The following is a 16854-nucleotide window of genomic DNA, read 5'->3' on the forward strand; positions in this document are numbered from 1 at the left end:
CCTCTCTCTCTCAAATTTAAAATAAATTAATTAATTAATTAAATACATAAATAAATAAATAAAATCTTTTAAAAAATCAATAATTAAAGAAAAAATATAATAAGAACAGGAAGATACTTAAGAACAATCTTTTTTTAAAAAAAAGATTTTATTTGTTTATTCATGAGAGAGACACACACACACACAGAGGCAGAGACACAGGCAGAGAGAGAAGCAGGCTTCATGCAGGGAGCCCGACGTGGGACTCAATCCCGGGTCTCCAGGATCACACCCTGGGCCAAAGGCAGAGGCTAAACCGCTGAGTCACCAAGAGATCCCCAACTTAAGAACAATCTTAAAAGAAGATATACTAAACCTATATAAGGAAATTCAGAAAGTAGACCTGAAGAAATGGAAAGATATCCCTCATTTTTGGATAAAACCACTCAATATCATAAAGATGTAAATTCTCTCCAAATTAATATATAAATTTAATGTGATCCCTATTAAAATTATTAATAAAAATACCCCAAAGTTGTTTCATTTATTTTGGTTTTGATGAAAATAGGTTAGTTTTAAAGTTCACCTCATAAGATAAGCATGCAAGAATAGCTAGGAAAACTCTATAAAAAAAAAATCTAATGAGTGAGGACTTATACCTCCCTCTATATATTGTTTATGCTTTGATGTCATGTGGGTTCCTTGTGCTGCCTGTCATCTTTATTATTACTGTATGATTGACTCTCCTGAAATAATGACTCTGTTAGAACCCAGCCCAGTGCTTCTTTCAACACTTTGTATTTTGGACTACCAGCCTGGCTTCCTCAGCTTCTTGCCTGGCAAAGAAGTTACTCTTCTTAGGGAACCTATTCCGATGCAATCCTGTCTTCCATCTTCTTGGTCCTTGTTTTGTTTTGTTTTGTTTTGTTTTGTTTTCTAAGGATTTTATTTATTTATTCATGAGAGACACAGAGGTATAGACAGAGGGAGAAGCAGTCTCCCTGTGGGAAGCCCAGCACGGGACTCCATCCCAGGACTCCGAGATCAGGACTTGAGCCAAAGGCAGATGCTCAACCACTGAACCACCCAGACATCCCAGTCCTTGTTGATATATAGCTAAACTCATGGTATTTACCCCTGAATCACCAAATTGCTTTTCACTGTGCTGCAGTTTAAATAACAGTGCTTACCTGTATCAGTTCTCTTTCTGGAAATGGCATGCAAGCATGCATTATACTTCTTTGACCACCTTTTGGTTAGGTGGCACTATTTTAGGTCGAGTTCCTCGGATGTAGTCTCTAAGACAAAAACTTGTATGCAAGTGATATATTAAGAAAATATTCTCCGGGGAGACTGGTATTGAAACAGAGTAAATGAAACAAAGAATGCAATAAAGCTAAGTAAGAGTGTAAGTTCAGGCCAAAGTCTCACAGCAGATAGGCTTGAGCATGATCCCACAGGAGAATTCTGGAGGGTAGGTGATGACTCTGAGTTGTCCTAAGCTGAGGAAAGGGAAACTGAGTTTTTATTTTTGCACAGGTGAGCCATTAATCAACAGCCACTTCAGACTTCATCCATGTGAATGCTAAGCATTTCTAACTCTGCAAAGGAGTTTCAGTAGCCCAAAGGCAAGTGGCCGAAGACAAGACACAGGTACTAGCCATGGAATGCCCATAGACTGGACATTCAAGGAGTTAAGCTAGGGATAGACATTGTCTCTCTCAGGTGCTGAGTGATTTTTGGAAGGAAATTACTATCACAGGTGAATTTAATTTCCAGTGTGCGATCCACCAGCATTTTCTTCTCCTGTCTTGACAACCTAGAACTCGCTTGGAAACCTCAGCAACCTGCTTTGGAAAATCCACCATCCAGGATGGTGGAGCTTTGTTAGCCTGTATTCTTCAGTTATTGGGGGAGGGTCTCCTTTAGATTCGTGTTGGACATTTATATTAAAATAGGAAACTTAGGCTGCATTTGTTATTATGGTAGATCCTCTCCCGTCCTAATACATGTATCATTTCTGCATTCTTTCTTCACAATTATTTGTTGAGCAAATGCCACGCGTGAGGCATGTGCTACAGAGTAGAAAGACAGCGAAGCATTTTTTTCCCAGAGGGCCTACTTTCCAATAGAGTATAGTCTATGCCATAATAGAGAGGCTGTGGGATCCAGAGTGTTATCTTAACAATGAACAGGAAACTCCAAATCAGCGAGACAGGGAAGACTTCTTAGAGGAGATTACATATAAATTACCAAAATGAGGAGAAGATAGCTAGAAAATAAAGGGGCTAGGGAAGAAAGGTCATCTCATGCAGTGAGAGCATAAGATGTAAAGCTCAGATTCATGAGGAATAGGATACAGCAATGACTCCCTAAGTATAACAATATACAAATTAGTATTTTAACAATCTGTTTGTTGTAGCTTGGCCTATCAGATTGAAGCATAGACTAATTACTTGATACAAAGTCGATTCAAACAATAAGTTGGTTGATAACCTAAGGCAAATTATTATTTTACCTCACTGTGTCCTGTTTATCCTACCATGAAAGGTGAGTGTACTGACCTGCTTCATGGGGATATTGTTTAATCAATATTTAAAGTTTCCTTGAGAATATCAAGCCCTTCTCAAACTTGAAGAACTAGTGCAACTTCTTTGGGATCTGTGTTGATGAAAGGCAACATGATTTTTTTTTTTTTTTGAGAGAGAGAGAGAGAGAAAGGGAGAAAGAGAGAGAACACACACAAGCAGGGGGAGGGGCAGAGGGAGAAGCAAACTACCACTGAGCAGGGAGCTTGACATGTAGCTGGATCCCAGGACCCTGAGATCATGACCTGAGCTGAAATCAAGAATTGGAAGCTCAACAGAAGCTCAACCTACTGTGCTGCTCAGGCACCCTGACACCACGATTTTTCAAACTTCAGACAGAATAAATGTAAAGAAAGTCATTGTTGGCTCCCTTTTACAAATACTAAAGGACTTTCTATCACTGTGTCTTTAATGATCTCAGACTAAAGAAAATGGTATGATCACTCTATGACAAAGCTGAAACAATTCCTAACAGATGAGAAATTTTTCCAAGTGACCATGACTGGAGAAGGGGCTTCTAGGGAATAAGTACTCAGATGGCCCATTTTTTAAATTTAAATGCAAATGGTGATGTGGACGACAGCTAACATCTAATAAGCAAATGCTCTGATCCGGAACTGTTTGAAGTGCTTTTCCATGTATTACCTTTTAAAATTCTCTAGACAACTCTATTCCATAGGTTTATTAACTTGTCTTACAGATAAGAAGATATAGGCACAGAATTTACTATCGTGGCCAAAGCCACTCAGTAACTTTGGTGGCTCGTGGGTCGAGCAGTATTCTTGAGTACTCACGTGCCTCTGACCTCTGTTTCTGTATATCTTATGATGGCCACAATTTCCCTTTAAGTCTCATGGGTAGCATAATGCCTTTAAGGTACCATTATATTTGGGTCAAAACTTTTGTATGTGTGACTGAATTAATAAAAATTAGTTATTTTAGAAGACAAACTATATGGAAAAATTAATCTTAATTCACCTTTTTTCTGACCCCTTTTATTGACAGTACTTGGTTGCCCCATCTATTTTCCAATTCAGCTTCTACCAGTTTCATGGGAGATTTCTGATTTATTTCTAAGGAACAACTGTGGATATGCAATTTTTGGTGCACTGCTCCTGAAACTTTTGTCCATATTTGATGCCACTTTTCAGAATTCAGGTAGAATTGAAAACTGCTGTAGGCCCATTTTATTGACCAGACCAGGTTTCTTTTTTTGCCCATGGTGGGATATGACATTAAGCAATGCACACCAAAATAATCCCCTAGAAAAATGTGTTATGTTTTCTCTCTTTTTCTTTTAAATATTTATTTATTTATTTATTTATTTATTTATTTATTTATTTTAGGGGGAGGGAGGGACAGAGGGAGAAGGAGAGAAAGAATCCTAAGCAGAATCTCCTGGAGTCTGGATGTAGGGCTTGATGTAGGGCTTGATCCCACAACCCCATGAGATCATGACCTGAGCCAAAATCTCAAGTTAGACACTTAACCAACTGGGCCACCCAGGAGCCCCACTATGTTTTCTTTTCTAAACACCTGAAACATGCACATTCATGTAGCATATTTTCAGTATTCTCAAACATATTAGTAAATAGAAATGATCTGATCCACATATTGATTAAGCAATGTTGACAATGATTAAAGTTCCCCCTTATATTCTGAGAGCACCATTCAGACTACAGTATTACATTAAAAAGCAGAGTGCCTGGGTGGCTCAGTCGATTAAGTGTCTGACTTTGGCTCAGATCGTGATCTCCGGGTCCTGTGGTCACACCCCATGTCAGGCTCCCCACTCAGTGGGGAGTCTGCTTGTCCCTATCCCTCTGCCTCTACCCCTCTTCCTGCTTTGACCTCTCTTTCTCTCAAATAAATAAATAAAATCTTTTAAAAAATTAACAAGCTAATCTAGACCAAAATTCAAGTACATTATAGTTGGTGGTGTGTGAGAAGTGTAATTATTAGATCAAAGTGAAAAGATACAAATGTGAAAGCAGAGTCGTGTGTCCATTTCTCAAGTGGGCATGTCCTATTATTTTTATTTGCATAGAATAGTAGTCTGGCTTTTATTTTTTTAGGATTTTTTTTTAAGACTTAAAAAATTTTATTTATTAGAGAGTGCTAGAGGGAGAAGCAGATTTCCCACTGAGCAGAGAGCCTGACACAGGGCTTGATCCCTGGACCTTGAGATCACAACCGGAGCCAAAGGTAGCCACTTAACCAACCAGGCACCCCACTGGTCAGGATTTTAGTAGTCAAGTGATAGACTCACTTATCAGACGGTAATAAAAACAATAGTTAATGTTTACTGAGCACTTATCATGTGCCCAGCACCATGTTAATCATTTGACTTACATTATCTCTTCTGATATTCCCTCAAATATGTGTGTCTCACATATATACTGTATATGCTAATTCATACAGTAGCTGATAGATGGTAGAATGTATATGTATATATTAAAATTCTTCTACTCACCCTACAGTGACAACCAGTTTTCCCATTTCTCACTTACTTCCTATAGAAAATACCCATTGTTTTCTACTATACTTACTACTTCTAGTGAGTTCTGTAGAAAAAAATTACAGCCTGCCATTGAGCAGATGCTGACAAGAATCAAAAATTACAAGAGTGAATAATTAAGAGGGTGTAGAGTGGGAAGGATGGGGTCCGGGACTCCACATCTTTATCAGCTCAGATATCAGTTATCTTTCTCAGTTCAGAGCAGCCAGCCAGAAGACAGTATTAAATTGGAAGAGACATGACTGGCAGTAGAAAGAGGGGAGAAAAAGAAAGAGACTTAACTTTGGATTAGAATACTAAAATGAGCTAAAGACGGATACCTATTTCCATTTCACACAAAGGGGAACTTGAAAGGTCAAAAAACCCACACGAGATCTACCATACAGGCAATAGAGCCTGAAATCAAATCTGAGTCTGATTCCAAATCCTTTCTACTACTTTGCTATTTACAGCAGTGCTACCCCACCCACAGTACTTTTCTATTGCAATAATCTGAAGTGAGCTGATTTTCCTAGCCCCTTCTCAAAGCAACCTAATTCTAGGTTTTCTTATATCTTTTGAGATTCATAGTGTGCACTGGAAGCAAAAAAAGAGTTAAGGGAAAGGTCGAAGCATAGGAGCAGTAAACCCTAGTGAATTTGTCCATGGATTCTGGAGCCTAATCTTTTGGGATTCAAATTCCAGGTTTACTACTTATTGCCTGCATTCCCTTGGGCACATTACTTAGGTGTTTTGTTTCATGCATCTGCAAAATGGGGACAATGATAGCACCTAATTCATAGAGTTGGGTTTTTTTTTTTAAAACATGAAGTAATAACTACTACAAAGCATATAGAACAATGCCTTTCACACAGCAATTCATGTTGTAAGACATTTTGATATAACAGGCAAGACACTAATATTATGGTTGGACATAGAGTAGAAACCAAGAGGACAATGAAGATCAAAATCTAGTGTAGACAAAAAATGACTTAGTAAAAATGGGAAAGAAGAAAAAGAAGAGAGAAGGTACACAGGGACTTGTAGGGAAGTTAGACACAAGGAATAAGGTGCAAATGTCAAATCATGAGAAGCTAAAGAATAGTTTAACCATACAGACATTGCTAGAGAGTGAAGAGGAAACTTATTTTGCTTCCTTTCTGGCTGATTGTAGAAGCAGAAAGTCAAGAGCTTCCTAGGGGGAGCTGTAAGGGAGGCAAAGACTCAGGGAGAGCCTAGAGGAGCAGGAAGGAAGCTGTGACAAATCAACAGGATTAAACACACATTTAACTACAGGGGACGGGTCACAGAGGTCACAAAGAGGATGATAGAAATGAGGGGAAACGGTTTATTGAAACAGAACTTTGGGGGCGCCTGTGTGGCTCAGGTGGTCAAACATCTGCCTTTGACTCAAGTCATGATCCTAGGGTCCTGGGACAGACAGGACAGCCCTGCATGTAGGGGTCTCTGGTCAGTGGTGAGCCTGCTTCTCCTTTTGCCGATTCCCCTGCTTTTGTGCTTTCTAATACATACATACATACATACATACGTACATACATACATACATACATATATAAATAAAATCTTTTTTAAAAACCACAGAATTTTGTGGAACAAATTAAAGACAATAAATTTGTGCCATGAAAGTGGGCGGGGAGAACAAGAATGAGGAAGTATGGACTAGGAGAAAGAAGTAGGACATTCTGTGAAGCAGAAAAGAGTCAACAACTTATTTTCCATGCACCAAGAGACTGAAAGATAACCAGGTACATGGTAGGGGTTAAAGAATGAGTACAGTCCAGTGATAAACATACAGTCATAGGTGAAGTACAGGTGAAGAGTTAGAAGTAGCTTATTCCTAAACCCTTATCTCATAGATGCTTTCTGGCTCTCTCTGACCTAGAAAATCCACACTCACAACATGTGGGTACACACAGAGTTAAGGCTACATCCATGCTGCACATGAGTGGCTAGGCAGGAGAAATCCTTTTCACACTTGTGGGTAAGTATAAATTTGGGGTGAGAATGGGTTGTTCACAATTTATTTAGCTAGGTGGGTTCTTTTATGGCTGGCTAATCTATTAACTTCAGGGTTTCTGACAAGAGTATGATTTTAGACCAGCCTAGTTTAAGGAAGTGAAAACATTAACTTTCCAGTCCTTAGAACAATTAACTGACATATTTAAATTTGAAGAGTTGATCCAGATTTTTCTTTTTTTTAAAGCTTTGTTTATTTAAGTAACCCAACCTGGAGCTTGAACTCATGACCCGGAGATCAAGAATCACATGCTTTTATGACTGGGCCAGCCGTATACCCCAGATGACTAGATTTTGATAAGTGATCCTGTATACATGCCGTAGAAGTCTTTGGCGCCCAGTGTGGCTGTCAGTGAACTAGGTTAACAAATAGCTTATGAATGGAAGAGTTGGACTGAATAAACTGTTGCTCCAGAAAGTTACAACATGAGACATTCTATTTTTTTTAGGTAGGCTCCACATCCAACATGGGGCTTAAACTTACAACCCCAAGATCAAGAGTCACATGCACCACTGACTAAGCCAGCCAGGTACCCTAATATATTTTAAACTGTTTCAGGAGTACTTACATGTGTTAATATATTAAATATATTTTCCCCAAAACTCATTTAAAAAATAGAGAGCCAATAAATATCAACATACTTATCTTCTAGTAGTCTTGCATTTTCCTTAAAAAATATTATCCTTTTCTTCTTTGGCAAAATTTCCAAATCTAAACAGACATTAACTTTCAGAAGTAAAGGAATCTGTCTTCTTTTTAAAAAGTCTCAGACTGATATACAGATTTTCATATTTTGAACTGAATTAAAATATCAACTCTAGGTGGCAGCTTACTCCATCACTTACTTAGGTTCATTTAACAAGCAGTAGATTCATTCACAGTTTTTCCATGAATGTATAATTTTGTGTAGAAATTAGTCCCTGGCTCACAGTAGCTGTTAAAAATAGATTTGATTTTAGGAATAAAATCATGGCTTGAGATGCAGGTTTTCCTTAGAGCTTGTCATTCTTGGTTCATTAAGTTGATGGGATGAAGCAAAAAAGAATAAAGCTGAATGTTTCAACCAATTTTTTCTTTGAGGAATATAATCCTCAAATCATGGCAACGGTTCTATGTCAAGGTTGTGTTTTATCATGTAGAATAGGATTTAGTATGAACAGTTTTTTCCTGAATATACTAATTTTCAGAAATTTCAAGGATGTCCAAGACTATTTCTGAGATTGCTTAATGATATTGATTTAGTTGAAGGAAAAATATCCTATAAAAAAGGAAAATGACTCATATCTGTGTTTTTTTGCATCTCATTGACGGAAATAGCCAGAGCTAGAGTTTAATTAGGTTGTCAAGGACCAAAATACTCAGGCTGACTGATGAAAGACAATCCTTTCCTCAACCCACTCACAAAACACACATCTGTATGAGGTGTTTTGTGCTTTTTAAAATATTTGTAAGGGCCCTAACATGGGACGTACGGAATAACTCTAGGCCCTTACCACCCATAACTTGCAACACTTCGCAGTTCTTTCATTTTTAGCCTCAGCAGGAGAAAAATGAATAAGGATCTAAACCTTATCCTGAAAATAGGTTTTCTTTAAAATGAGGATGATACCTGCTTTTCTGTGTCATTGTGAACATGAAATAAGATTGTTTATACACAGTGACCTGCACTTCACATTCCATATGTATATATTAGTTATTCTTGTTCTTACTATTCTTATTTTTTGAAGTTTATTTATTTTTAGTAATCTCTACACCCAACATGGGGCTCAAACTCATGACCCTGAGATCAAGCCCATGCTTTTCCCACGGAGCCAGTCAGGCACCCTTTTACAATTATTATTATTATTATTATTATTATTATTATTGCTAAATGGTATCAACTAGAATCTCAAAGAGACAAACCCATAATGAGATTTTATGTAGGTCTTTGGCTGCCCTGGGCCTAGCCCTATCTCCATACTCTTCTATATGTAAAAGGAACACAAAAAAGTCATATGGCATGGGTGTAGGGAGTGAGGATATTAGTCATTGAAGTGAGAAAATGAACAATTTCCAAAATATGCCTAATTGTTTATAAAGATGAATATAAAATTCTATTTGGCAAGACTTGGAATGGTTTCTGCATTTCTTCTTGAGATATATATATATATGTGCAAGTGTATATATGTATAGATATATATACACACACACATATATATACACATATATATGTATATATATGCATATATATTTATAATATGTGTGGATGGAGAGAGAGGTATGCATTGTAATGTCATCACCATCTGCACTCTCATTTTATTGAATGATATTCTTCCTAAAACTTGTGTTTATCACTATCACTTTCGTCCCATTGAATAGAACTTATTAGTATCTATACTGAGCTACCTGGATAGCTGAGAAATTCAGTTCTTACTCAGAGTGACCATTGTTCAGTTCAAAAACAGGAGGTCCATTAAAAATCAAAAGTAAAAGCGATATTATTTCACTAAAAAATCTCCAAGAATGTTATGGATTTTTTTTAAAGTTTCGTTTATTTATTCATCAGAGGCACAGAAAGAGAGGCAGAGACATAGGCAGAGGGAGAAGCAGGTTCCTTCCTTGCAGGGAGCCCAATGCAGGACTCCGTCCCTGGACCCCGGATCATGCTCTGAGCCAAAGGCAGATGCCCACCGCTGAACCACCCAGGTATCCTGTTATGGATTATTATACCATATTTGGCCAATCTGGGCCAATGTTATTCTAATAAGTTAGACTTGTATGCATTATAAAAATTTTAAAAAAGTCATAAACTCCTTCTGGAGTAGGAACTGTAAAAGCACTGCTGGGAATTTGACACACAACAAATTCCGTAACTGCCACATTTTCCTAAGGTGTTTGTGAGGTTTACTGAAGCTAGTTTACAAGATCCTCTTCAGCCCTTGTAGTTGTCAGCGCTAAACCGCTGAGCCACCCAAGCTGCCCATAAACTTGTTTTTTAATCAAGAAAGAAGTCAGTTTACATTTGAGAAAAAAAAATTTGTTAAGCATAGATTCATAATTTGGGAGCAATCAAGTGTTTCTTTTTGAAAAAAAAAAAAAAAGGCAATTGACTATGTACTCAGATGAGTCCATTGCTGCAGAGTGGTAAAAAGTAGATAAATTAGGCCTTTAGGTTTTAAATGAACTGCCATCACATGCAGAGACATTTCTGGAACTCAGGCAGCAGCTTGGTATTCAAAACTCTGGGCAGTGGACCTTGGTTTACAAAGCTGAGAAAAATAAAGCCCCCAAGATATAAGTGAGTACCTAAACACCCACAAAACTGTTAACTAAACACATTATAATCTTGTAATCTTTGAATATCCTTTGATCATTAAAATTTTCAGTCAATTTTTTTTCACAGAGATTAGGTAAAATGTTTTGTTTTGTTTTGTTTTTATGAATGAGCCATATTACATTTAGGGTAGAATATCAATTCAAAATTATTTTGACTGATCTCATTTTTTCTTCACATGGCCCTCTTCGATTGGCTTAGAGTTTCTTTCTACCATCCTACTGAGGTTCTGTTTTTGTACCCAGAAGCAGAATGCCTCACCTTAAGGAAGAATCTTTGCTACAAGTTGCACAGATAGAGCTGGATTTAAATGATCACTGTCTCATGAGGAAGTGATAGGAGAAACAGAAACCTCTTTCTCAAAGCACAAGAAATGGAACTTATTTTTTAAAAAAATCATTGTCAGAAAGTTACCAAATCAAGTTTGGACTCCAGGGCCCATTTCAATGTTCTTGATTGTCTAAATTGCATCACAGCAGACTCTGGTATATGAAGAGAAAATGAACACTTTTCCCTGTTGTCCAAAGTACCAAACTCAAGGATGTTAGCTATCAGACAAAAACCCCAAGCTCTAAAGCAACGCCTCCTGAGTGTGTCATATGCTTAGTTTTGTCCAGATTTATGTCATGTGCTACCATTTAGAAAATCCAGGTACTGCATAGAGCTAAGTTTTGTGAGGAATTTACCACTTAATAGCCAGTGTTCTGCATGGCCAACTCTTAATTTTTAAAACCTATTTAACTTTCAGTATCACTAAACTTTAATACTGTAGTATTAGTCAGGCTTATGGGAATTGCAAAAAAAAAAAAAAAAGGAAATCTAGTTTTCTTTCTCTTGTTTCCTTGGAAACAGGCAAAAATTTGAAATAAAAAGCTTCCCAATTCCCTTTAGTGTCTTTTTTTTTCACTCTCTCCTCTTGGTCCACTCAGGTTCATGGTATCTTCTTCCTGTCCTAAGTTCCCCTTATAGGACTCCCTCTGAGACCCACTCCACCACTCTGTTCTCCAGGGTATCACTGTTCCCAATTATCTGGTTCCCCTCCCCAAGTCCAGAATCATATTTCTTCCCCCACAGCCCTCCTTTAGGTATTATGAGAAAAGCAATCTGTTTGTCTCTCCACAGCCTTCCTTTAGGTATTATAAGGAAGGAATTTGTTTGACTCTTGTGTTACCAAGTTTCTCTAGTCTCAAGTTATTTACATTATTAACAGAAGATGTTTGTTACCTAATTAGAATAGCTAATTGGAAAAATTTCATTTAGGACAACAAAGTGAAATATATATAGTTCCGAGTATAAAATGAAGGAGGAGTTAAACTGAATGACTTCTAATGCACCCTTTAACCCTGATGTACTTTAATTTTATGAGCAAATAAGCATTATATAAGGAAAAGAACTTTTTGGCCACAGGCCCTTTTCCTCCCACAGCTAGTCTATCCCAGGCTTAGTTCAGCTGCGCTCCTGAGGACCAATTTGGACTTTAGGCTGGAAGCATGTAAGAAGTGCTAGACTGTCATTTGTCCAATGGAAATATAACATGAGTCACATATGTAATTTTAAATGTTCTAGTAGCTACATTGTAAAAGGTAAAACAAAAAGCAGAATTATATTTATTAGTATATAATTTAACACTATGTACCCCAAATATTAGCATTCTGACATGTAATCAATATAAAAATTATTAATGAATATTTTAATAATATTAATAATAATGATGAATTATTATTTTCATAGTAAGTCTTTGAAATCCAGTGTGTGTTTTATACTTATAGCACATCTCAACTCAGACTGGTGACATTTCAGGTGTTTTCTAGCCACATGTAGCTACTGACTACCATCTTGGAAAGTGTAGTTCCAGACCTCAAATCTCCACCTTGGCTGCACATTCAAATCATCGAGGGACCTTTTAGAAGCCTTGGTATCTAAGCCAAACCCCAGACTCATCAAAGTAGAATCTATTGGGGTAGAGCTTGGCCTTGGGATTTTTTAAACTACCAGGTGATTACAATGGGCAGCTAAGGTTACGAACACTCTAGTGTTTCTCAATGTTGGTTTAGGACATTCACATAGTTTTTGTTTTAAATAGCAATGCCTAGTCTCCATCCTCAGAGATTTTGATATTAATTGATTTAGATTTGGTACTAAGCAAAATTATTTGTTTCAATTTCCCCGAATGATGATAATGTGCTACCCAGACGGAGAAGTGTTGACTAACCTTTTGAAATTCAGCTCTCTATCAGCTACCTTCTTCATGTTTCTTCCCAATCAACTGGTAACAGGCTTCTATCTTGTTTCCAAGACCCATTTCCCAAACTGTACCCGGAGCCCTGTACTTAGATCCCTGTTTTCATTTCTCTATCTAGATCCCTACTCAATACCCACCTAGTGTTCCATTTTTCATGGGTACCTTGCCTTGTCAGTTTCCCTCTGAGGCACTAGAATTCTCTCATAAGACCCCACCCAGTGAATGAATGGGTCATCTACTGAAGGACTTCTCCTGCATTAGTTTTCTGCCTACTGGGAGTCCCAGATATTACTTTTTCCTGAATTATATATCATATGCTTGGTTGCCATTGGACAACCAAGTCATAATAAATTTTTCCATTGCCAGAAATTTGACTCTACTACCACCTACTGCCTATATCTATTCAATTCCAGGTGACACAGACATTCTCAACCTTGCACTGGGTTTGTCACCTGGGCATATGGCCCACTCCAGTATTGTATTCAGATTATCTATGCTTCCACTCTACCCCAGTCTGATGCAGACAGAAGATATCATCAAACCTCATGAGAAAGGAGATCTTTATGATTCACACACATTTTATTTTCAGTTCTCCTCCCTGGAAACCCACACTAGAATAAATTCCCTTAATATTGTTGATTACCTTTATAGTTTCTTCCTCTAGTTGTAATTTTATGCCAAACGACACATAAGATCCTGTGCTGCTCAAGTGTGCACTTTTTCTTATAAACCACATCTCAGGGACCACTGTCACCATCCACACATTTAACCTCAGCTAGGAGCATTTGAAATGCCCTTGCTGCCCTCATTCTCTACCTCCAATTGATTGCCATGTTCTTTTGGATGCTACCAACTTTCTTCACTTTGTAACATTTCTTCATTGCATTTATCTTTCTAAAACACATTGAAACATCACACGTTTTCTTAAAACTTTCTGGCTCCCATCTGCTTACCAAAGGAAGTACAAATTCCTCAGCATGGCACATAACAATAAAATTAATAATATATGCTATTGCCAGGACTGTGCTAAGAACCTTCCATCTCTTGGTCTATCCTCAGTCTGTTTTTAGCTTCATCTCATTACACTGCTGCCTTGTACCTTCCATCCAATAAACCTGAACATGCACTGTGTGTTCATATACTTTTCCCACTTTTGCTGTTCCTTCTGCTAAGAGTACACTTCCTCCTATTTTTGCTTGTGAAACACCTATTGATCTTGACAGTTAAACAAAGTAACAACTTTAAAGATATTAAATTTTAAAGAAGAATTAAAGATATCAAAATGGAAAAAGTATGAGATTTCCATAATTGTTTCTATACATTTGGGTAATGACTGCACATTTTAAACCTACTAAACCAAAGAGCAAAATTGATCAATTTTCTAATGGCTAGTGCCTTCCATCATCAATTCTGTCACCAGAAGAGTTTTTTTGATTGATACACATAAAAACGAAAATTTTGGCATTCCTTCCTGTCTGCTTCAGCTAAGACCAGTCAGAGGGCAAGGATGTTGCACCAGCCACTGAAGGTGATCTTTTGAGGGAGCTGGGGGCACTTCAGCAGCTTGACTGAGGCAGAGAAGAGCAGAAAGTTTTATCACATTAATAGGGGTACTATTAATCAAAAACAAGCCAGCAATTTACACATTCAATGCCATCCCTATCAAAATACCATAGACTTTCTCCACAAAGTTGGAACAAGTCATATTAAGATTTGTGTGGAATCAGAAAAGACCCCAAATAGCCAGAGGAATATTGAAAAGAAAACCAATGCTGGGAGTATCACAATGCCGGATTTCAAGCTGTACTATATAGCTGTGATCATTAAGACAGTGTGATACTGGCACAAAAACAGACACGTAGATCAATGGAACAGAATAGAAAACCCAGAAATGGACCCTCAACTCTATGGTCAATTAATATTTGACAAAGCAGGAAAGACTATCCACTGGAAAAAGGACAGTCTCTTCAATAAATGGTGCTGGGAAAATTGGACAGCCATGTGGAGAAGAATGAAACTAGATCATTACACCATACACAAAGATAAACTCAAAATTTTTGAAAGATCTAAATGTGAGACAGGAATCAATCAAAATCCTGGAGGAGAACACAGGCAACAACTTTTCTGAACTTGGCCACAGTAACTTCTTGCAAGATACATCTATGAAGGCAAAGGAAACAAAAGCAAAATTGAACTATTGAGGCTTAATCAGGATAAAAAGCTCTGCACAGCAAAAGAAACAGTCAACGAAACTCAAAGACAACCTACAGAATGGGAGAAGATATTTGCAAATGACATATCAGATAAAGGGATAGTATCCAAGATCTATAAAGAACTTATCAAACTCAACACCCAAGAAACAAAAAATCCAATCATGAAATAGGCGGGAGACATAAACAGACATTTCACCAAAGAAGACCTACACATGGCCAACAAGCACATGAGAAAATGCTCTGCATCACTTGCCATCAGGGAAATATAAATCAAAACCACAATGAGATACCACCTCACCCCAGTGAGAATGGGGAAAATTAACAAGGCAGGAAACAACAAATATTGGAGAGGATGTGGAGAAGGGGGAACCCTCTTGCACTGTTGGTGGGAATGTGAACTGGTGCAGCCACTCTGGAAAACTGTGGGGAGTTCCTCAAAGAGTTAAAAATAGAGCTACCCTAAGACCCAGCAAATAGAGCTACCCTAAGACCCAGCAATTGCACTACTGGGTATTTACCCCAAAGATATAAATGTAGTGAAATGCCAGGACACCTGCACCCCAATGTTTATAGCAGCAATGTCCACAATAGCCACTCAGCCATTAGAAAGGACAAATACCCACAATTTGCTTCGACGTGGATGGAACTGGAGGGTATTATGCTGAGTGAAGTAAGTCGTCGGAGAAGGACAAATATCATATGGTTTCACTCATACGTGGAATATAAGAAATACTGAAAAGAATTATAAGGGAAAGGAGGGAAAACGAGTGGGAAAAATTAGAGAGGGTGACAAAACATGAGAGACTCCTAACTCTGGGAAACAGACAAAGGGTAGTGGAAGGGGAGGCAGGTGGGGGGATGGGGTAACTGGGTGACAGGCAAGGCACTGAGGAGGGCACCTGATAGGATGAGCCCTGGGTGTTATACTGTATGTTGCCAAATTGAACTTCAATTCAAAAAATTAAAAAAATAGGGCAGCCTGGGTGGCTCAGCTGTTTAGCACCTTCTTCAGTCCAGGGCCTGGTCCTGGAGACCTGGGATCGAGTCCCGCATTGGGCTTCCTGCATGGAGCCTGCTTCTCCCTCTGCCTGTGTCTCTGCCTCTCTCTCTCTCTCTCTCTCTCTCTGTGTGTGTGTGTGTGTCTCATGAATAAATGAATACAATCTTTTAAAAAAAATCATGTGCCAATACACACTCTTTCCGGAGTTCTAGTAATTTGTTAGCCCTTTTACTTCTATTAATATAAATTATAGGTAATATTTATTGAACACTCCTTGTGATAAGTGTTTTACAAGTATTATCTCATTTAATCCTCATAATCACCCCATGACAGGTATAACTATTGACCTCATCTTATGGGTGAAGAAATTTAGGGTTGGTGACATGAAGCTATTTGCTCCTAGTCACACAGTATATGGAGGAGCCAGATTTCAAATCAGTTCCTCTCTGGTATCAGAACAACACATTTTAACCACTAGGTCACTCCACATATTTCTCAACATGCTATTCTAAACTTCCTCCTAAAAACCCCTAGGACTCCTGCCTTCCAGTTCTTTTTAGCAGTTGTCCTTACTTTCTACCTCACTGCATAGACACTGGCAGACTGGAGCAACTAAAACTCCTTCTCTGGCCATCTGTACCTCCCACCATCTTTCCCCCACTATATGTGAGAATTATCTAGTCCAGATCCTCCTTTCTTCTTCTAGGTCTACTTTTAATTTATTCACTCTCTGCATTTTAACCTCTCCCTACTAGCTTTTTCCTCCAGGATATGAATATGGTCCAATCTTTCTCATCTTTTTTTTTAAATTTTTTATTTAAATTCAATTCAATTAACATATAGTATATTATTAGTTTCAGAGGTAGAATTTAGCAACTGCATGTAACACCCAGTGTTCATTACTTCAAGCACTCTCCCTAATGCCCATCACCCAACCTTCAGTTTCTTTCTTATAGTTAAGAGTCTCTTACGGCTTGCCTCCCT

General features: G+C 37.9%; 1 protein-coding gene across 9 annotated transcripts in view; it reads left to right on the forward strand.

Moving 5' to 3' along the window:
- HDAC9 (histone deacetylase 9) overlaps window positions 1–16854 on the forward strand; it is a 1020499-nt gene that overhangs the window by 17434 nt on the left and 986211 nt on the right. For 8 of the 9 annotated variants that reach the window (XM_049093664.1, XM_049093655.1, XM_049093656.1 and 5 more), the window contains 4 exons: window positions 3573–3725; window positions 6968–7066; window positions 7551–7631; window positions 9648–9787. The gene's annotated coding sequence lies outside the window, so the exon portion shown is untranslated. The remainder of the gene's footprint in view (window positions 1–3572; window positions 3726–6967; window positions 7067–7550; window positions 7632–9647; window positions 9788–16854) is intronic. The other variant, XM_049093657.1, reaches the window with a different exon arrangement.

This window comes from Canis lupus, chromosome 14 (assembly GCF_003254725.2).
Source record: "Canis lupus dingo isolate Sandy chromosome 14, ASM325472v2, whole genome shotgun sequence".
In the NCBI taxonomy this organism is placed as follows: Eukaryota; Metazoa; Chordata; class Mammalia; order Carnivora; family Canidae; genus Canis; species Canis lupus.